The 22198-nt window shown below is 43.8% G+C and overlaps 1 protein-coding gene across 11 annotated transcripts in view; it reads left to right on the top strand.

Moving 5' to 3' along the window:
- The window catches only part of LOC308200195 (uncharacterized protein), an 88290-nt gene that overhangs the window by 30338 nt on the left and 35754 nt on the right, over nucleotides 1-22198 (top strand). The window contains exon 7 of one of the 11 annotated variants that reach the window (XR_013955317.1): nucleotides 66-161. The exons of the other annotated variants lie outside the window; for them this stretch is intronic. The gene's annotated coding sequence lies outside the window, so the exon portion shown is untranslated. The remainder of the gene's footprint in view (nucleotides 1-65; nucleotides 162-22198) is intronic. 11 annotated transcript variants of the gene reach the window in all.

Genomic DNA, 22198 nt, shown 5'->3' on the forward strand with positions numbered 1-22198 from the left:
TTTATGCCTATTATTTCATATGAAATCCCTGAGTGAGTCTTAGTGACCCTTGCCTCTTGTTCCAGCTCTGTCAGGAGCAGGACTTGCTTTTCTCTGGAGTTCAGCCCTAATAGAATCTACACCTCTCCCTGGACTTTGAAGTGCTCCTAGCATTGGAAGAGGTGGGTCTGGGGAACTATTTCTAAGCAGGTAGTATATTGTGTATTAAATTAGCTACTACATATTAAATTTTTGCAATGAGTGGAAGGTATGCTTCTTTTGGCAAATATGGATTAGGTGCATAATATGCTCTCTGTTCCCTGTGGGGTAGAGATGATGTGACATCCCTGGAAGGCAAGGTAACAATCACTGAAACCAGACAGAAGACTCATCCTACGTGCTGAACAGAAGGGCTTCTAAATTGCTTTGTTAGTGCTAGACAGACTAAGGATGTGAAACAGGCAGAGTACTGTGGCAGTGCAGGAAAAGCAACTAAGAAGTAACCTTTTCCACTGTTTAATAATAATAAGGACAGTGTATTTGTGAGCTACCTGGGAGTGCACAACTCTAAAACCTTCGGAGCTGAGACATACTGGGATTCCTTGCCATGATGTTGTACTAAGTGAATGTGGGATATCTACAGTATGTGTTTATCTCTGTGTAACCCATTATTAAGACAGAAGAGAGCTTCTTCTTTTCTAAGGTGAAATCTGCCCTTGACTGTCTCAAAGATTGAAGCATGAAGTGGGGAAGTGGCTGAACCCTCTATCCTGTTGTGAACTGTGCTGGTAGGAGACATCGTGCGATTGTACCCATCCCACACTGGTTATTTCTCTGCAGCAGTCTTGTATGTTTGTATTTTACTTTAATCAGGGCTTTGCAGTAAAACTTGTAAATTGTCTAATTAGATTTGTACAAACTGTTCTTCTGGAATAAACTGAAGCCAGTTGGCCTTTGGGGGGAGGGGCTGCATGGCTGAAGTGATTTATATTTTTGGTTTTAGGGCTTCAGATTCACAAAGCAAATGTGTGTGCTAAACTTCAGTAGATGTGGAAATAGTGTTTTATTGTGTGTTACAGTAATGTTACCATAAGCTTCCAGCATCTTCTGTATGCAGTGGCAGAAAGTGGAGTTTCTGTGGTAGGATTCGCTGTCTTCTAAAACCTATATATATAAGACTTCTCTCTGCACTGCCTGACTGGAGTGGGAGCATAGATTGTGATTTTACATTAAGTGCCTTGCATTTAGGTGGCTGAAGTTAGGAAGGATTCATGTCTGGCTCTGCTGCTCCTGTGTGGAAGAAGGATTTCAATTGCAAAGGAAGAATGCTGCTCAACAGGATTAAGAAGGGTAGCAGTAGGGCCTAAAGTGTCTTCTGGGCTGATTATTGAAAGCCACAGGGATAAACTTCTGGTGATTTTAATAAGATAATGTTCTTCTTTTAAAACCAGCTAACTCCAGCTGAGCCTGCTGAGGTCACCTTCCAGCCAGATCAGTCTGTGGAAGGGGAATGGTGCCCTGAAGTGGAGGGAAAGGCTTGTTACCTTGAATAAATGTGCAGTAGGACTCTGTGAGGAAACTTCTACCTGGGCAGCTGATGGCAGAATTTGAGCTAGACTTTTCTCAGGCCAGACGTGTGTTTGAGAAGTAAACGAGTGCTTAATGATGAAGATTGAATACCAGTTCCTCTCACTTTCTGCTGCCACAGTGTGATGCCGTCCACATGCAGTCTGCCGTTTCTGTGATTTAACATCAGCTTCCTCCGCCTCCCCTCTGCTGTCAGCTGTGGCATTTTCCAGATCCCTTTCCAGGATTTAGCTCGCATTCTGAGCCTGAGCAGCCCTGCCTCTCAGCCCTGCGTTAGTGCGTCTGCCTCGGGTGGGAGATGATATACAGTAGTCTCCTTTATTTACAGGAACATCTCCTTAATGAGAAATGCCCTCCAGCATTTCCCCCAAAGAACCAGCTGCCTGCTGCACTCGCACACCCCACGTCCCAGGACACCCACAGAAAGGGCATGTGGATGTCTCGCTGTCCCCGGTGAAAAATGTTCCCGATGAACATAAATTTAGTGCTGAAGTTCATAGGTATATCGGGATCCGTGGTCTTTTTGTGTGGTTTGGAGTGCTGCGCTGCTCTTTGCCTCTGAAACAGGGATTTGATTTATAGTGGTTCTCTGTGAAAAACAGTAATACACGATTTATAACGGTATTCAGCCAACAACAATGATCTCCCAAGTACTCATTTAAAAAATGTATATGAAGTACAGTGGGAGGCTCAAGCTGTCTGTTGAATTCAAGGCCACCTCTGCCATGCCCAAAGCCTTAAGCTGTAAGCACTTGTTGGCAGACCTAGAGGGGAGCTGGGTTTGTTCCCACAGATTTGGCAGGGGCACCTCATAAACACTGTCAGACCCCCTGGGAAAAGCTGCGAGCCTTTGAGCCCCTCCCGAAGGGGTTTGGGTGGGTGGTGGGGTCTTCCCCCTTGCCCTCCCCTCCTCACCAAGTGCCTGTGTAATTTGGACCTGGATCATGGTGTGTGTGCTCTGAGGGCAGACTTGGTCTGGCCTCTGCTTGTGGAAGCTGCAGGTCTGAAGGCTGCAAGGTCTGAAGAGCTGCAGGCTCTGCTGAAGAGGTGGCCCGTAACCCCTGCATGCATTATATATCATGCGCGTTTGGATAAAGCCAGATGTTTTCCCATTTCCACAAGTGCCCTGGGGGTCGCTGTGCTTCTGGCTGCCAGATCAAATGGGCTGGGGCTTCTGGAGGCTGCTTGGGGCTGTGAAGAGAGGTTGCATGTTGTTGTTGTTGTTCAGTGGTTTCCTTCATCTTGCTTTTCTGATAAGACCTCTCCTTCTCTTTCCTCTGAATCCCCTCTCTTGGCATGTGGGTAGGATCAGAGTGGGGACATGTAGGTGTTTGTTACTGTCCCTCCTCCCCACTCCATTGGCGCTAGCGCCTCTTCCGAAGGGAACCAACCCCTCAGTATGGATAAATACCTCTTTAATAAGGGAAAAAAGCGTTTTATTCTCCCTGATGCCAAAGAGGTACGCTCACAACAGCAGCAGGCAGACGCTGCCTGGCTCTCTCTGCCAGCACCTCCTTAGCCTGATGTTTCTTCGGTGGGGGGTTTGGCCTCAGTGATGAATTGCTCTCAAAGATAAGGAGCTGTGGCATTTTCTCATCTGACTAGGCCTAGCAAGTTTCTCCCATTAAGAATATTTCATTAAAACTTTATCCCAACGTGCTTCAAAGTGGTCTTGTCATAACAGTGTCCAGATGTGTCTTTAAAATTGTCTTTATCCTTTGGTTTTGATAACCTTCCTTGGCAACCTACCCTCTGTGCCGAACACTGCATTCATTATCGCAAAGAGTTCTGCTTGAGTGCCCTGGTCTCTCCCGGTGTTTTCATTTTTCTAGCGAGAGGTTCAATAAACTGGGAAACACAAACTTATTTCATGTCGGCCGGGGCTTTAGATTTATAGCTCTTTGGTCAGGGACCAAACAAGTTAAAACAAAATGCGGTCCTTTAGCCTTATCTCGCTGGTGAAGCCCTGTCTCTGCAGAAGCTGCATTCATCCTCTTGTTTCTGCTGCTTTAGCCAGCCGTTATTCCCCCTGCCTTCCCTATTCAACGCCTCCCAGCCCCTTGCACAGCAAAGCTCTTCTTTCCCATGCTTTGATTGAAACTTCCTCCCGTCTCAGCCGCGCTTTACCAAGAGGACTTTGTGCTTCGCAGTAAAGGAAAGCCGCAGCTCCTCGGCCCCGGCTGACGAAGCCCATGCTGAGAATCCTTGTTCCAGCACAAAGCAGCCTTCCCCGGGCGGGCAGGCCCAGCGGCACGCACACGTCATCCGCGCCGTGCAGGGCCACGGCACCGCTCGCCCTGGTGGGATGCCCTTTGTCAAAGCACCCTCCGGACCTATTTGCATTCATACGTGGAGTGGGAAAGTGTAAGGACTTCATGAGAGCTATAACCAATAAAGCTTCTCAGGGGATGATTCCTTCTCAGGGCCTATGTTTGCAGTTCAGGGGGGTTGTATTTTTTTTTTTCTTTGCTTGCAATTATTTCTTGTGAATACTTTAAATCAGACTTGCTTTTTTCTTTTTTTGCTCTGTTTGGAAGGCATATTTTGAATTCTCAGCAGGATTTTTCTTTATGGTACTCTACAGCAGCCCCAGTGTAGCAGCCACAGATAAAGCAAATGTTTAATCTTCAGTTTTTTAAATCAGCAGCAAACATTTTCTGATATTTTTATTTTCCTTTTCTCCTAATATACAAATATGTATAACAAAGGGCTGGTTCTTATCTTTCTCCTATCAGAATCTTTTATCAATGGTTGCTGTTGCTTGTGAACCCTTGCTGCATCCTGGATTCGATACTGCGATGCATCAAAGTATTGTGTTGAGTGACCTGGGTGCTGGTATTCCTTCAGCAGTGGCAGGGCTGGGCTTGTAATTGCAATTTGCTTCAGCAATGGCACATGTTATTTCCAGGGGAGTCCTTACATCAGCTGGGTGTAACATGTTCCTGCCACCTCACGTCCGTGGCCAGCAGCAGTACCAAGGGTTCAGCAAGCTGCATGCCCTCATCCTTATGTATCTGCAGATGTGAGTTCGTGATGTGCTTGTTGTGTCCTACTCTGCTTCTCTGATTAAGCTTTCCTCTTGTAAACCTATTTCTAGTGTAAGTGCTATGCTCTTGTACGTGTTCTTGAATATTTTTTCCATCTTTTTTTTTTTTTTTTGCAATATCAGGCCTATCTCTGTGTTGAAAATTCAGTGCCTAGAGATGTAAAATAAGTTACCATGAACTTTTCAATAGTGACTTAATGCATAAATCTCAGAATTCAGATCTGTCTTATCTTTCTTGACAGGAAAAGATGACATTACTGGGGAAAAAAAAAAAAGTAGGTAAGAGAGCAGTTAAGGAGTTATGGTTCTTGATTGCTTAATGCAGGAAGATAAGAATTTCAGATATTTCCAGATTTAGTTATTTTCCAGTCCATCATTAGCCACTTGAAATGAATCAGCATCCTGTCAATGATGAAGTCTTGTTCCTATATTGCAAGAACTGCGTCGGAGTCAATTTGAGGTGAAGCATGGCACTGACTACTGAGATAGCAAGACTTCAGGCATTTCAGCAGAGAAATATGGAAAGCGCTACCTGGCTCAGACCAAGGCTTGAATGGAAACTTATTCCATCTGTTGCTGTCCTAACAGCTGCCGTAATGCTAGCCACACTGCTGCACAAAACTCTGCCCATGGCAGTGCTGTCCCCCTGTTTGTCCCCATGGCCCACAGCACATTACTGAGGATGCAGGCTGATGCAGAGCAGGCAGCCTGTGCTGCTGGTGCTCTGAGCAAGGGCTGTACTGGCTGATACTGGAGTGGAGCAATGTGAAAGTCCTGTAGACTTTCAGAAAGACACGTTTGATGCCTCGAATTATTTTTTATTTTTTAAGGCACTTTTTTTTTCTGATGATTACAATATGACATAGTATTCTAATATTCATAGTGGGGTAAACGCTGCTCCTGCTATGAAGCAAACATGGCTCAATGTGGGGCAGACCTCCAAGCATCCAGCACAGGACAGCCCTAATAGCAGGGAGGAGAAAAATCCTTGAGTTGCTCAGGCTAATGCCTCTACCTTCCATGTGCCCTGCAAAATGGTAAACTCTGCGCATCCTTTTTCATAAGTGAAGAAGGAATCTCAGCCTCTAATCCTCTCTCTCTAATTACCTTTCATCCATACCTTGCTTGATTTGGGCCTTAATGCAGCAAAGGTTTTTAAGCATGTTAAAGTGGTTTGCTTAATGAGGTCCTTTGGTTCTAATTCAAATATTCCAAGAGACCTTTCTTTGCTAATTTGGGAAGTGTTTCTGAATTTCCAGACAGAAGCTAAATGTGGCTTTGTTTGTTTCCTTCACCTTGACATGCCTCACAGAAACTTATCAGTGCTTGAAGGCGTTTTTACCCCTTGTCTCTAAGCGTTCAGGCAACAAAGCTGTTCTGATATGTAGGTACGGTACACCTCCCTTTGTATTTGGTGCCAGTGGACTTTGTGGTGCAGTGTTTCCTTGCTGTAGACAAGCAAGAACCAAGCATGTCTAGTTTCTGCTCTTTGGGGATGTCTGAGCCTCCCACACCTCTGACTCCCCTGCTGCCTCTCTGCCTGTCCTACTCTGGCTTCTCTCCTTCTGGGTAATTTAGTTCTAAGAATTACACCCATTCACATTCAAGAAATATTTCAATTTTCAATTGAAAAATTATCAAAATATTTTCAATTCAGAAAGGATGCACAGGCCTCACACAGTCCATAGGCAGTCGCCATATTCAGCTGGCCTCTAGGCAGTGCTTTTCCCTCATCTCTGTGTTCATCTTCTCCATTTAGACTGCAGGGCAGTCATCCGGTCTCTTTTCCAAATGACTGTGATTTCAGATGAGCCCTACAGGCTGCTGTGTGATGCAGAGTAATATTTGCTTTAATTTAATTAACCGCTTGTGTTCTCCTGGTGTGTTGCTTTCTGCTCTGAAGACATCTTGTGTTGGCAGGCAGGTTGCTGTTGCCCAATGACCCCATGGTACCAAAGAGCAATCCCTAACCTTTTAGGAGGGGTAGTTCAGGCAACGCTAAAGAGCATATCGTGATGTGCAGCATATCCCTTCTACAGTAAAGCCAGATAATTTATAACCCTATAGAACATTTTCTGTGAGGGTCTGTATGCTTTTAAAGGGAGCTTTATGAATCTGCTCAGTTTTTATAGAACTGTATGGGTGTTGTCCATGTTTAAAACTTTATTGGTCATCTTCATTGTGACAGAAAATTGAGTTTCCCTTTTATTAGTCTATAATGGTGGCTGGTATATGTCACACCACTCACAATAAAAAAAATAAAACAAAGTCTACTTTAAAATCGGAGACCACTGTATTTCATTTTTCCGCTGCCCCAAGGAAATATCTTAAAATTACTTTACTGTTTTTGAAAGAAAAATGTTCTGGCTGGATTTGGAACTGAAGTGGACTGTTTTATCCCTATTTCACATTAAAGAATCTAAGCTGTAAGGAAGGGATTCTTCTACGCTTATCACAAATCTGTGGCATTAAGCCACAGGATATAAAGCGCAGATGAATGCAGAGAAAGTCTCTAATAAAAAGTGTGGAAACAATTTCACTGCCTCTCTCTGTGTACAATGGCCAGTGGGCATATGAGACAGGCAACAAAGGGCATCCCAAGGCAATTGGTGAGGCTGAAAACACCCAAAGTGACAGCCCAACATGCAGGTAGGCATGCACAGTACCTGGGAGATGCCTCAGATTTGCAGGTTGCAGCTCCTGAGAGCAGCGTTTCCTTCTCCCTCATGCTCAGATTCCCTAGCTCACCTTGGGCCTTGCTCCACCTGTGCTGAAGGGTCTGAGGGTCACGGGGCAGGCTTGGTCCTGCACCTCCCCAGCCATCGGTCCCCAGATGGGAGGACGAGTGGGTGGCTGCTGCTTCCACCCCGCCTCATTTCCCCAGAGTGCAGGCCCTCCAGCATCCAGACAGTCTTGTTACTTCTGTGCCTTTGCGGTATTTAACAGCTCTGTACCTCAGCTGGGACTTCGACGTATTGCTGTGGTATTATCATAACCATCGCAGGCAAACAGGCAAAGGATTCGGGGCTCAGCAGAGGTTTTCTCTTGGGTTTGGTCACCGCCGTCTGCCTGCATGAGTTCTGTTGCCACAGTCTTGTCTGAGCGTGCAGCAAGTGTCCGCCGTTTGCTTTTGGGACTCATTGAACATGTTGTTAAATTACTTCTGCAGGTTAATTGAGGAAGCTACATGAGCTCAGGCGTTAGGAGCAGCTCAGTACTAATCCCCTCTGTGTGTTCTGGAGGCCCAAGGTGAAATCAATAAGTACACCACGTTTATCTCCTTTACGCACATACTGCCATACAGGGCCTGGTTCTTGACAGTATGGACAGTGCTTCTTGGGCTGTTCTGTGAAGGTATCTGTTAGAGAAGGACACAAAAAGGTAAAGCATAAACCCAGTGAAAAACACTTTTAAAGAGCAAGACAGATTAGAATCAAGCAGGTTGTAGAGGAAATGATGCCTGGTTTAGTATACTTTAATCTATTTTAGGTTTGCATCACTAATTAATCTCTTTTATGGTTCATATTACTGCATGCAAGTGCATATTTGTAACGTGATAGTTTGTTCTAACTGTTAGCATATCCTTGTAAAATAAGCAGCATCCTTGAAGAAAAGGCCTGTTTTGGGGAACTTTAACTCTTTGAAAACATCTCTGCCTGACGCCTGGTATTTGTGGTATAAGCGCTGTACATCTACTGTGGTAGATGATGTGTGGTGGTTTTCTCTATGGATGGAGACATCATGGTGCAAATCCCCTACAGGAGTGAGTCAGAGAAAGCACGGAAATGTCAGAGCTGACTGTCCTCCTGGATGCTGCTATGAGAAAATCCAACTCATGGCAGTCATATTCTTGCACAGCCCTGGAAGGATCCAGAGCTGGACAAAATGCTTTAAAGCCCATTGGTTTGCTCTGAGAACAAAACACTTCGGAGGTCTCGCTTCATCTCCTGAGCATCTCTTTCACTCCCAGCTGTGGTGTCCGATGAGAGGTACAGGACAGGAGCTGGTCTGTAGGCACTGGAATAATCCAGCTTCCAAAAGTTAAGGCATTGATGGATCAGACGTAAAGTTATGTCTGCTCACAGTGGGGCTGCCTACATCCTGGCAGATGAATGGGACTGTGGCTGGCAGATCATGGGATTAAAACACTGACACCTAATATTTTATAAACGTCGAAGGAATTAGATTGATGCACAAATCTGGGTAATGTAAATGCAGAGGCTGTGTTTAACTGAGCGGTAGGAAAAAGGAGGCTCCCTTATTTCTGACAGGCTCTTAAAGAGGCTTTGCAGATCCTGGGGAATCATTGATATCTTGCTGGAGGGAAGCTGAGAAAAATGAATTGCTGCTGTGCAAAGGGAAGCAGTTCGCTGCATTGACTGCCAGTGATGTGGTGTGCAGCGTGCTGCCTCCTAATAAAGAGAAGAGGGAAACAAAGCGTGTGGGTGAGATGCATGACAAATTAAACCTCTGGATAACCCCACATCAGTAAATCATTTGCCCTAGACACTAGTCCTTGGTGCTTCAGCATGACATGATATCTTGTAAAAACAAGACTTTACACCCTGCTTATTTGAAGCTGAAGCTTTACTTAAGTGCATGAAATAGATCTTGGGAAAACTCTGCAGGGCCATTGCGTACCACAGGCTGTGCCTGTGTGTGATGTTCCAGTAGAAAATCCTATGATTGTGGTGAAAGGAGGAAAGACCTTTGATGTGGCATTGGGGTGCACCAAAAGTTGAGTGTGTGTTGTATTTAAATCTTAACTAGAAAGCACTCTCCTCTAGGGACCAGCCTCAGTTCTGCACATTTGTGACAAGCCGAGCAATGTGAGGTCTCTTTTCAGCCCATAGTACGTGATAAAATGGTTTAATGGTGAAAAGCTCTCATTAGTCACTAACTGGCTGATATAACTATTGCTATGCCCTGGTTACAGGTAACGCGACTTTCCCAATTAAGTTATATACACACACCAGAATTTAGTCAAAGAGCACTTTGGGCAACCTCTCCTCTGCCCCCAGCACTCGCCCCTGCTGCTGAGCACAGCAGAGAGCCAGAGCCAGCTGCAGCACATGTGTTCAGATTTGCTGCTTTGCACTTCCTTCAGTGCAGGGCAGAAATGGAAAGGATGTGTGTGTGTGAATGTGTGCACTTTCAGGCACCAGAAGCAGTTTTGGTAACTGTTAATATGGTTTTGTTAGCTGACTTAAAACTAGTGAGCTTCTTGGAATCCAAGTGGTTAATATGACTTTTTTAGGTATTTATTTTTTTTCTTTTGGACTGAAAGACTTTGTAAAAGTTGGTCTTTGTGAGCTGGATTTTGGTCTCTTATGTATATCTCTGATATTGTTATTTTATTTGCTGTTTGTATTGCAATAACATCAAGAACCAGGATCTCATGCCTAGAAAAACTGCAACTAAAAAGAAGAGGAAAAAAAATATTTGGTATTTTTCTCAATAAGGCATCACAACACAGGTAGACTTTAAGAAGCATGTAAAGGAAAGTGATGTTCTTATAAACTGTGTGATTATAAACATCCATACATGCTGCCTGGGGAATTTTCTAAGTGGGAAATCGAGGGACGATATCACTCCATGAAGAGAACTGGGTCTGCAGAGAAATGGTAGGGGAGGTCCTTTGGCCTTGAAGGCGACCCTGTGCTGTGAGGTAAGGGGATGAAGCAGTGCAAATGTGGATGTGGTGCTCTGAGACTGACAGCAGTGCTGCTGGGAGTTTGCCATTTATCTACCTGTCTGTTTCTCAAGCTTTCAATCCATCAGTCATCTTAAATATGAAAGAGAAAGGAAGTCTCTAAGACAGATTCCTGTAAGAGCACAAATTCTGCTTTTTTTTGTCTGGGAACCACCCCCTCTTTGACTGCATTATCTGTGTAAAACAAGCTGTGAGTGTGCGGTGCAGTTTATAAAACCCTACTCCTGGCAGATGGGCTCTGAAATATGCTCAAAAATGCAAACATTTTTCTGCTTCTCACATCTTTTTCTGATAGTGGCTGCTCAAAAGTCTGAGGCAGTAAAACATGGCTTGCAGCTGAGGCTGTAATTGCAGTGTATTACTGCTGTAGGGCATCTGAGTTTTGCTGCATGGAAACAGTTCTAGGTAATTGCATGCATTTCCAAAACAGTGTTAAATTTCAAATCCGGATGCAATGACCAATGCTCAGGCTCTGGTAGATCCACTAGCTCTAGCCTTTGGGTTTTTGTCCTGAATAAAATGGTGCAAAATAAATATGTAAAATAAAATGGTGCAAGCAGCTACCCTGTTTATAAAGCACTGTACTGGCACTTCCCATCCAAATGTTGAGATGTTGAATTGTCTGCGATGCAGGGATGCTGATAAAGGCAAAGGGACGAGACGGGGGGCATGGTGTCGGGCTGCTGACTGCACATCCAGCTGCACCGAAGCGTGACCCATTGCAGGCAAAGGGAGTCAGGCAGAGAGGTGTTCTACTGCAAGCTCAAGCAAAATTGTGCTTTGGAGTTTGTTTCAATTCTAAATGAAAGATTGACCTTAAAATCGATAAAGTGAACTTTCTCACTTTTTACCACGAGTCATTTCTGAAACTGCAGGGACGAGGCAAGTGGAGGGAAAATGAGAAAATGCAGGGTTTTAGCAGGGTTTGGAGATCAGCAGTAACTGAGAGCACAGCCTGGCTTGGGGGATTGCTGTGGCACATCGGGGCCGGCTCCCATCCCTGCCTGCCCTGTGGGGCTGCAAGCTGAGCGCTCGCCTCGGCTCTGCCCGTGGGCGCCGGTGCAACCATGGCTGTGCCTGCAGAGCTGCAAGGCTCATGACCTTCAGCTCGCTCTGGGGCTTGATCTCCCCACTACTGTGGGAGAAGCTTTGTCTGGCTTATTCTGCTCAGTCAGCGCAGAAATGTGCACATCTTTTTTTCCTCTTTTCTCCAGCTTGAGACCGTTCTCGTCTTTAAGCCTTACTGAACAAACGAGACACTGTTCGCTAGTTCTGAGTGTTGTTTGTTAGCAAAACCCTCTCCTTTTTCCCTTGTAGTAAAGAAAGTTAATTGAAGTAACAACTGGTTTAACACTATCTTATTTAAAAAAAAAAATCTAATAAATGTTTAACATTTTAACAAAGTTCAGTACATGCTCCAACAGTACTGCATCTGTTTTCTCTGCCTTTTTTTTTTCCCTTAAGCTTGGCATACAAAGTACCATTTAAATACCATGGTGAAAAGGGCAAGCATTCGATTTAATGCCTTCGAAATTATTCTGGAATTAAATCCTGGGCAATATATCTCAGCCGAGCAGTGTTGCATGTAGCCACATGCAGCTAATGAGCCATCAAAGGCAATGCTTTAAATCCACATGCATACAGTGCTCCGATTCTTTATTTTTGCTGTCATAATACAAATCACCAACCTTAATTCTAAATCAAATACAGGTAAAAGGAAGAAGGAAAAAAAATAAAATAAAACAAAAGGAAAAAAAGAGGGAGCAACTTTGTGGCTAATTGGAAAGAAGTTTGAAACAACAATTGGGGTTTCTTTCAACACCATTAATCACCTCTGCTGGAACATCCTTCACAACCAAAGCTTTTATTTTCCTTGTTGTTATTTTTCCTCTTTAACATGGTACAAAATGTACATACTCTTTGTTTCTCTTGAAAGCTATTTCCCTCGTGCTGTGGTGGAACAGCTCAGAGCATGGCCCATTACAGCTCCCTTTGGTCTTGGCCGCAGGTTTCTGCCTTCATCTGGTGCCCTGAACTCGCCAGTAAGGACGTGGCTGCCTCTGCCTGGCGAGCTGCATGGAGGAGAGGATGCTGCTGCTTCTCCTTCTCTGTCCAGCTCAAGGCTGAGACCTTGAGAATATGGTGCAATTACATTTATAAGCCAGCATGGGAGGGTTCTCTGTTTACAGAGGAGAAACATGGGTTTTGCCAGCCTTCCCAACCTGCTTTCCACCCCCCCCAAGCAAAACAAACATATGCGACAGCTTCGGATCCATGCGGGTTGCCTGCAGGCTGCTTAATGGCCAGTGCAAAATGAGTTGGTGGCTGTTAGCCAGCTCCATAACAGCAAGCGTTCACCTTGCTAAAATCCTTGAAGGAGCTGGGAGGAGGAGGTTCTGCTGAGGGTCAGCTGGGGCTCCTGCAAACCTCAAGCATCTGCTCCAGGGAAAGCCACACCGGTGGTCTTGGCCACCTTCATTTTCTCAGGGATTATAGGGAGATAATGGCAGGTTGTCCCCAACTACATTTCCATTTGGTTAAGCTGTTTGCCAGCAAGACAGCTGAATCGTGCTGGGGTGGGAGGGAAGGTGTTCTAGTTTTTAAAGGTGAGAATTTACTGCACATAAACAGGCTGGTAGCTGTGAAGTGAGAGGCTTACACTGTTCCCTTTTGAACAGTTTGTATTTTGGACTGCTTCATGGGGTAGATTTTTAATAACTTGCATCAGAAATCCTTTAATTGCATGATGATGGTGGAAGCTAGAAAATGAGCAAGTGGAAGAAGTACCCCTTTGCATTAGGTGAGAGGTTCTTGCTCCTTGAAATGCCCAAGGTAGTGAAAAGCTGGGAGCAGGGCAAGGTTGTTGTTGCCTCTCCACGGGTGCAGCAGCATGGCACACAGGGATTAAGCTGTCCAGAGCTGGCAGGGGAATGCCCAGCCCAGCCTTACACACAGAGGCATGTCTGAACACTGTGGCTCTGTGTCCACATGCTGCTCCCGTGGAGCCACGTGTGTATGTACATCACGTACGTGTGTGGAAATGTGCTCGTTCTCCGCAAACAAAGCACAGCTGCACTATTCTCAGGTGGTGACTGAAGAAGCCAGAGCTGGAATTTGGAATTATGATAACTCTTTAAAATAGCAAATGATCTAGAAAGCAATAACAAAAAGCACTTTGGCGTTCGGAGGAGAGATCTGTACACGTCCTTCAGCCTGCTGTGTTAAGCAGGGTATTCCCAAGCTCTTATCGTTTATCTTTGTAATGCAATTTTTGAGCAAAATAATGTTTGTGCATTCTTGTTTAAGTGTTATCATCAGTTCTCGCTTGCAGAGTGGTTAAGAGGTTATAACATTTACTGAGCTCTCAATTTTCTTTCTGTTTTTGATCCCCAGGCAAGATGACTCAGATTTTGTGAGATCTTTAACTTTCTAGCAAAAGAGGTATAGAAAAAAAATCAAGCTTTACTAATGTATTTAAAGTAACATTTTTTATTTTGAAGTGGATTTATTTATATGATTATGCATGTTCACATAACATACGCAATACTTCATTTTTCTCCTGTGCTGAAAATAGTTTGGGGGGTGGGGGGGGAACATCAATGGAGGCTGGTCATCTTTGTATTCAATATACATTAATGGGATGAATAGAGGTATTTTCCCTGCACCATTGCAAATATTTATAAACTACGCATCAGTGCAATTTACTTTAAAATGTATTTTCTCTTGCAGGGGTTTCCTCTATTTGTCATGGTATTTATCCAACTGGGAAACAGTGAAAAATGGGAATGTGTTAACACAACAAGCTAGAAGGATACAAATCATTCTTTCTTGCCACTCTGTGGGAATAATTTGAATATTTATAGATCTGGAGAGCTTTCAAGAGTCTTTAATAAGGGAGAGCAAAACCATTCTCTTTGTGCTGATACCATTTCTTATTTTGACCTGAACATCCATCAGGTAGGAGCTGTAGTGCCAAGGACACTGAGTCAAATCAGATATCTATACTTAGGCTAAATTTGTTGGTTATTTTTTTTCTATTTAAAATTACAACAGAGCTGAGCAGTGATGCAGAGTCCCACAAGAATAACATTGTTTAAAGCACACGGCAAAAAAAGCACTTGAATATCACATCTTGGGGAGTGGGTTTCTTGCTTTTAGAAGACGCTGTGCAGTTGCATGGGTCAAATGTGAGACCTGCTTGGCTGGCTTGTCTTGTGCAGCTAGTGGTGTTCCCTGCGTGACATTTAGCAGCATTTTCCAGGCCTCCCCAGTGGTTCCTTTTTGCCAAACTGTTTTATGTGGAAGGTGGGTAGGATTTTATGAGAAGTGAAAGAGCGCTGATAAGACAAAAGCTGAGGTTCCAGTGAGCCCCTCTCGCTTATTGAAGCCAACTGATGGAGTGGGGAGAGGAGGAGGGTTAACATGATCCAGTGGGAAAGCAGAGAGCAGAGAAAGCACTTCAAAGCAGAGGCTGAGCAGGGGTCAGCAGCAGTGTCAGGTCCAAAGAGAAATGGAGAGGGGAAAACCTGAACTCCGTGCGCCTCTCCTGACAAAGAGAGCAGTGTCAGGCACTAGAGGGAAGAGTGGAGGTCGGCTAAAACGGGCACACAGGAGGGAAACGGAGGTTGGAAAAATCTGGGAAATGGGAATTCATCGTGACAGAAGAGAAAGCAGAGTATCTCATGAAAAATCAATCAAAGCTCTCCTGTTGTATTTCCTTTTTTGAGTTTCCAGGAACAAGGTAGGAGCAGAGCTCCAGAAAGGGAGTGGGAGTGTGCACATCTTGCAAGAGGAGATGCGAGGCTGGGTTTTACCATAGCTCATTCTTCAGACGACTCTTTCATGCAGAGGTCATATTTGAATCTTTTGTTGTTGTTGGCTGTAGGACTGAGAACCTGATTCTCACTGGAGTGAAAGTTCCCCTTTCTGTCATTCAGTACCAACATAAAATAAAGCTGCAGGATATATCCTCGATTCTTTATTCACGTATAGCCAAAGAAAATCAATAAAACATACTCAAAGACCCACTTGCGATTATAGATGCTATACAGCCTTCCAGAATATTAAGTGTTACCATAGAATTTTGTTTGAAGATGTTTGGGTGTGAAGCAACCATGTGCTATAGTAGTAAACGGTCATGTAAGAGTTAGAAAGATAACTATTATAAAATGTCCCTAATATGATTGTCTTGTGTAAGGATAGAGACAAAGCAGTCACAAACTGGGAATGTAGCGCAGAAGGGATGGATTGCAGTTGCTTCAGTGTGCATTATATTCAGTTCCTGGGGAAAACAAACAAAAATGTTTCGGGTATGACACATGAAGATGATCTGGCTGCACCAGACTGCTGTCTACTGCACCCAGCTGCAAGTGCCGGTAGAAAGTAGGGTTTGGGGCTGCCTCAGCAGTTGTGCTTGCAGCTGCATGGCAGGAATGGTAAGAAACACCTTCAGAAAAAGACTGATTAGCTGATACCAAAGCAGAGATACTGTTCCTACTGACTTGTGCTGAAGCACTCGCCCCTTGCCTGGTTTGCTGTCAAGCTGCTTGGTAAGCTGCTGGTGAATTTGGATTTCTAATGCCTGCTGGCTTGGAGCCTCCTGGCCTTTCAGGCTCTGCAGGGTGTGCTTAGACATGTCCCAGCATCTGCCTGGTCTGAGGGTACCCAGCTCCATGGCTTCCTTGAGGAGCCACCAGCTTTCTGGCCCCCTCTGTGTCTGTGTTCACCTCTGGCTTGAGCTGAATACACTTCCACCTGTCTATGGCAAATGCAATTACAAAATGTCCTCCACTTGACAGGCTGTGTAGTGGAGAGGTTTGGAATTTAATAGGTCAGTTTAGTGTGTCACAAGTGCCTCTTCTCACACTTCAGTATTATTTTTAATCAAACTGTTAAATAATAATGCTTTTAAAAAGAAACAAAAACCACTTCAGGAGAACATTGAGTCCTGAAGTACCCCAAACAATAACCATGCTCCAAATTCCTGCTCTGTGTGTGGTGAGGAGACGAGGACAAGCATGGGACTTTCTATTATGAGACCTGAGCCACAGCCACCGGTGAGAAATGGAGCAAGAAGGGTGGAAGGGAGTCTGTAACAACACAGAGGCAAGGTTGCTCGCTAAAGCCAGCCCTTTACATAATCTGGGATGTCAGCAACATTTTTGCTCAGGTTTATTTTAATGTCTTAGGGGTTACAGCTGATCGGCAAGCACAGGGCTCGCATCCTGCCTTTGAGGGGCAGCCCGGAGCAGGCGGTGGCACTGCGACCTTCTCCACACCCTGCCACCGGCATGCCCCCACCCCGAGGGCTCACGGCCAGCCCCGGCAGCCGTCCACCCGTGCCCTTTCCCTCCTTGCTTTCCCTGCTGAGCCTGGCGGAAAGACCTCCAATTACTTCCAATTGTGGTGACGGTTCTGCACGAGGAGCGCCGCTGCGACGGGGAGCGCGCAAGCCTGCTGCCTGGTGCTGGTGGTGGCTGCCCTGCTGCAGCTAACCTGCCTTGCTCTGCAGCATTGTGATGCCCCCACGGGCACCTGTGTGCTGCTCAATCCTCATACGTACCTTCTGTATATAGAAGCAATGTTGGATGAGGTTGGGTGGTCCAAGGACAGACCCAGCCCTGGGGCAGATCCAAACCAGGTGGGATTGTAACCTCCGAGGTGAATGTAGCAAGGAGAAGGGATCCTGTTTTGCTTCATATTGTACCTGTGCAGAAGCCATGTGGGTGCTACAGTGTCTTTTTTCTTTGTTTGTTTTTTTGAGTTGGAAGAAATGTGAAGATTGGTGAATTGGTGAGGGATGGGTCGTTAGACAAATAGGAAATATACAGGGATGTGGAAAGGTGGGAGGTTGGACAGGGAGGATTAAATTATATTGGACAGAGGAGAGCTGGGATTATATCCCATCCCCAGGTGAAAGATCTGTTCTCCAGTACCTGCAAACAACCCTAAGCAATATCACCTCTAGATAGGTCACAGAGGAGCTGGGAGCAGAAGTCAGAAATGTCTAAACTGCTGCAGCTTCCAACACCTCTCATTCTAGAAGGATTAACAAGTCTGACAAAGAACAGTACTCAAACAATGCTTCGTGCAGTGTATCTGCACAGTTGTGATTTCAGGGCTGCAGGATTATGTGCTACTTGCCGAAACTGGAAACCTCCAAAAGTCAATAGGATTTATGTGGCTGATTTCAGAAAGGACAGGATTTTGCCCTCCCTAAGAGCAGACTGTTCATGTCACAAACAGCTACACCCATGTTTTTGCAGGAGAACTTCTTACTCACATGTCTGTGCCAATTAAAAACTGCAGAACAGGAAGGCAGTTTCGGGGTACCTCGTTATTCTCTGTGTGTCAGTGTAGAGAGGTTAATCCCTTTGTGAAGGTCTTCAAGGAACTGTGTCCCTGTTTGGAGCAACTTCCTAAAATGTAGTCACAGTGGCATCTTAGAAGGAGCCTTCCCTATTCTTCTAAGGCGTTGGAGTGAACGAACATCTCTTACAGTGGTCTTGCTTTAAATCCCCTTGAGCTTACTGGTTTGCAATTCAAAAGCAGGCAGTAATAAAACACATACCCCTGGAATGCAGTAGCTTTTGCTCCACCCTGCCAAAAAGCTCTCGATTTATTTTACGCATTGCAGTTAATTAGATTTTATTTCATTAAAAAAAAAAAAGTTGACGTTTTCATTTAAGCAAGATGTCCACGTCACTCTTTTTCTACCCTCTCGTGCTGCATCCATCCATATTCTCCATGAATAAGCTTTTCGAAGCACATTTGATTTGTGGTGGTGTTTGGCTCTTTTTTATGACCTTTCTTCCACTGCCCCCAGGCACCCAACTGCTGGAAGAGAAGGCTTCCTGCCAAGAAGGGTCTGTGTGAAGTTCCGTCTGTTCCCATCTTCCTTCTGTCACTGCCTTCTGCTCCCACTTCTGTTTCTTCATCCTTTGTAATGGCTGTTCAAGGAGGAGGGATGAATTGTTGGTTGGGACACAGTGGACCCTTAGTCCAGATTTTTGCAGTTCATTTCCTAGATTTGCTCTGTGTTGCTGAAAGAATGTTAGCAATATTTATGTTATTGTGTATTACAATAGCAGCCAGAGGCCAAAAGCAAACACAAGGCCCTTTGTGTTTTCCATCGTGCAGGCAGAAGTGCAGCCCCCAAAATGTCAAAATGCACAAGACAGGCATTGAGTTAGGGAATGCCTGGTCACTAGGGGGTTCCCACTACTTATGCAGTCTTATTTTGGGACTGGGTTTCTCTCTGCAGAGCTGGAATAATAATTTCCTCTCCCAATGTTGTGTTTAAATCTGTCATGTGAAAAGTTCAACTATTTTAGTATTGAGCAATGATAAAGAACTTTTTATTTGTCTTTTCTATCCCCTCTTCTCTGAGGCTGCATGTTTCCCTATGTTCACATTCCTCTCATCTCTCCCCCTTTTTTTTTAAGCATATGTTCTAGCAGCCCCAATCCATCCATTTTATACACACACAGGGATCATTTACATGTGTGGCAATTTCACTGAGTTCATTAAAAACTTTTTAAAATCTGTGTGATGGCTCACATTTAGACAAAGAAATGGGAAACTGGCTGAAATGCAGCATGGTCAGAGATTTGTAGCTTATGTCCCTATATTGTTTGGAGGAACTAACCTTAGAGCAGTGTGTTCTCCTCATTTGAAAAGGTTTTTCCCTTTACAGTGATCTGGACTGTGGGACACTTTTTCTGAGCATGGATTAATGCACCACAGGACCCAGTGCAGCCTGAAGCTGGCAGAGTTGATGGAATGATGTTTTGGACTTGCGAGTTTCATTTCTACCAAGAGATGCTACACATTGAGCAGTCTCACATGAGTACTTCATGTTGCAGATTGCAGAGCAGTTCACAGGTGCAGAGCACAAGAGATTGTAACATGAGGGTAGACTTTTGTCTTTGTTGAGAGACTCTCCTTATTAGGCTGAGACAGGAGATGAGTTACAGAAATTAAAGGACAGGTTTAATTGGGTCCAGTCAGCCTCTACTGCACATTCTGCATCTTCAGCTGTCAAGAAAACAGGAAGATGATTACGTTCCCATCCTGAGGAACTGAGTTGTAACATGAAAAACCACTGTTCTTACATACGTTTCACCATTCTTATAGTAATCACATTGCGTGGTCACTTTTAAGGTCTTTACATCTCAAAGCTGGGCTGATGTGATTATAATGAAATAGTTGCAGTGACCAAAAATTTTATAAGCCCAGTTGGAAATTTGGAGAATTGTTGTCAGCTTAGCAAAGACTGATAAAGCGTAAAAGGTAACACATCATCTTCCATTCCTGAAGATATCAGCTTTGAATTTAAAAAAAAAAAAAAAAAAAAAAAAAAAGTCTTAAGACTGAAGTATTTAAATACTTTGTACAGTTTTATATATTGAAATTTATATATTGAATGCTATGCTACAGAAACATCAGTGAATGATACCCTTAAGAATGTTTTCTGATCTTTGGTTACTGGGGCAAGGAAACAGAACAGAAGAAACCTCTTTCCCATGTTCTTTGTCACTAGCTGTGAAGCATCAGGACTGCAGGCACTGCAGTTCTTCCATGTATTGGGAGAGGGGTCTTGTGGAAGGGGGGCTTTTTTGCCTTAAGAGATGGGCAAAGCCTACAAGTAGTGAATATTGGACCTGCGTCTTTCTGGTCCAAACCAGCAGTGACCAGGAACAGTCAAAGGGCTCCTGGTTCCAAGCACAGACTCCTTCGTGTCTCGGCTGGTGAATGTGAGCCATAACCAGTGATTTCACCTGTAAAACAGCTCAGCTGAAGAGCAGATTCTTGGCTCGGTTTTCTCCTGGCCTACAGGGTACAGTTCACTTGAGGTAAAGAACATCAGCCATCTTTCACAGAAACACTGCTCCCGGGAAAATAGGATACACCTGGTTACCAGAAGAGCTTTGATGTATCTTTTCCATCAGTTAGAGACTACGTGAAGAGCCGCAGTTTCCAAATCTAGAACAGAAAGTGTATGGAAAACATTTGAAAAAGGCTACCTGGCAGTTAATGCTGAAAAACATTATTTTAAAGCCCTGATAAGGGCTTCAACTTTGCATTAGTTACAGATGTCATGAGGACAAAGCTAAATGCCAACAGCCTCTTAGAATAATACGGTAAAGCCTTAGATAAGTACTATTACAATTAGATGGATTTTGTCTTTGTGTTAGTCTTGTATAAACCAGAAATTCAACATTTGAATTAGATGCAATAAACCCATTAAAAGAAAAGAAGAAAGAAAACCAGCATTTACAGCAGACCCAACCAAAGCAATTAAGTGTCTATGTTGTCAGAGACATTTCAATCAAATTTTTATAATTTTGTGTTTTGTGCTCCTTTTCCATGCTTTCAGCAATTTTTTGTTAACTTTCAAACATCTCAATTTTACTATGAGAACCAACATCATGCAGACCCTGTACACCCAAGGAGCTTTGTTGCAAGAGCAGGCATCTCTTGCAAAAGCAGTTCCTTGCTCTCTGAATCCAATCATGAGAGTTTTCAGGGATCAAGTTCAGCCTATTTTATGTGCACATCCTCTACTCATGTCAATGACAATTGCACAAGAGTATTTAAGAGTGCAATTGGTCCGAATAACTTGGATAATTTGCCATTTATATATGTTATTAATGGATAGGAAAACTTTTCTCTCTATGCATTATTGTTACTACAACTCTATTTTTTGGACAGGAGCATTGATAAGGGGATATATGTCACATAACTACTCTTTGGGTACTCTTGTACCCAAAACATAGTGAGCTCAAAATTGTAGATGTACTTTGTTGTGAGTAGAGTTGCGACATATGCCCCATGTTAAGTAAGTAAGTTACTTTGCACAAAGGATTTAGAAATTGAACTTCTCAAAGTCTTTCTGAGCTTATAAACTCCTTTTGCCTCTGGCAGACACAAGGATACACAATGTACTCTTGGAGATCTTGCAAGTTGTAACAATATTTAATTTTTGTTAGGGATTTGTAGAAAAATATTATGTTAGTGCCTGACAGTTGGTATGGGAATACTTATACCTTGTATAGTAACACTTCAAAAAATGGCGTTTATAGGAGGTCATGGAAATAACCTCCTACCACGTTGTTCCACAGCTGCTGTTCCATTTCAGGTTGGACATAGGAAGAACATAGAGCTTTGGTTACTTAATGGTACAGGAAGAGCACCATCCTCTTTCGCCTTTCGCTGCATTGTTAATGGTAAAATATGAATCATAGTTATCGCTTGGTACATTTTCATCATGATGTATGGTGATTCGGATGTGCGTATCTGTAATTAATAGGAGGGAGTTGCATGGCTAATTCCCTGTGCAGTGCTGACATCCTGTCTGCAGCTTTGTCCCCGATATTTTAGTTACGTGTCTCAAACAGCCGGTTATTGCATTATATCCTAGTATTATATAAATAAAGCCTTGACCTTTGTCCTTTATAATATTGGTCCAGGGCAGTTTTAATTCAACTTGAAAAAGAAGCCTGAGTGTTAAAACCATTTGAATCTCTCACACACCTTGAACGTTGATGGGACCATTTCTTCTCTAGAGTAAGCCCTATGCTAAGGAATTGCCTTCTATCTTTTTGTCATTGATAAACGAGCGTGTGTTTTTTCAGATTGAAACTATGTAGGAAGCCCTTCCTAGGCAGGGAGTATACCTACTCCCCTGCATTGCAAGGCATCATGGATCTACAGAAATTATTAGCAGTGTAGTATTTTGTTTATTATTTCATCAAACTGTTCTGAAACAATAACCCTTGTCAGGAAACTTCCTTCCCCTGCTGCAGGCAAAACTCCAACAGGCTTTTAATTTTTATTTTTCCTCATTACCATATACTATAATTTAGTTGGGA

This window comes from Anser brachyrhynchus (assembly GCF_964034855.1).
Source record: "Anser brachyrhynchus genome assembly, chromosome: 10".
Classification (NCBI taxonomy): Eukaryota; Metazoa; Chordata; class Aves; order Anseriformes; family Anatidae; genus Anser; species Anser brachyrhynchus.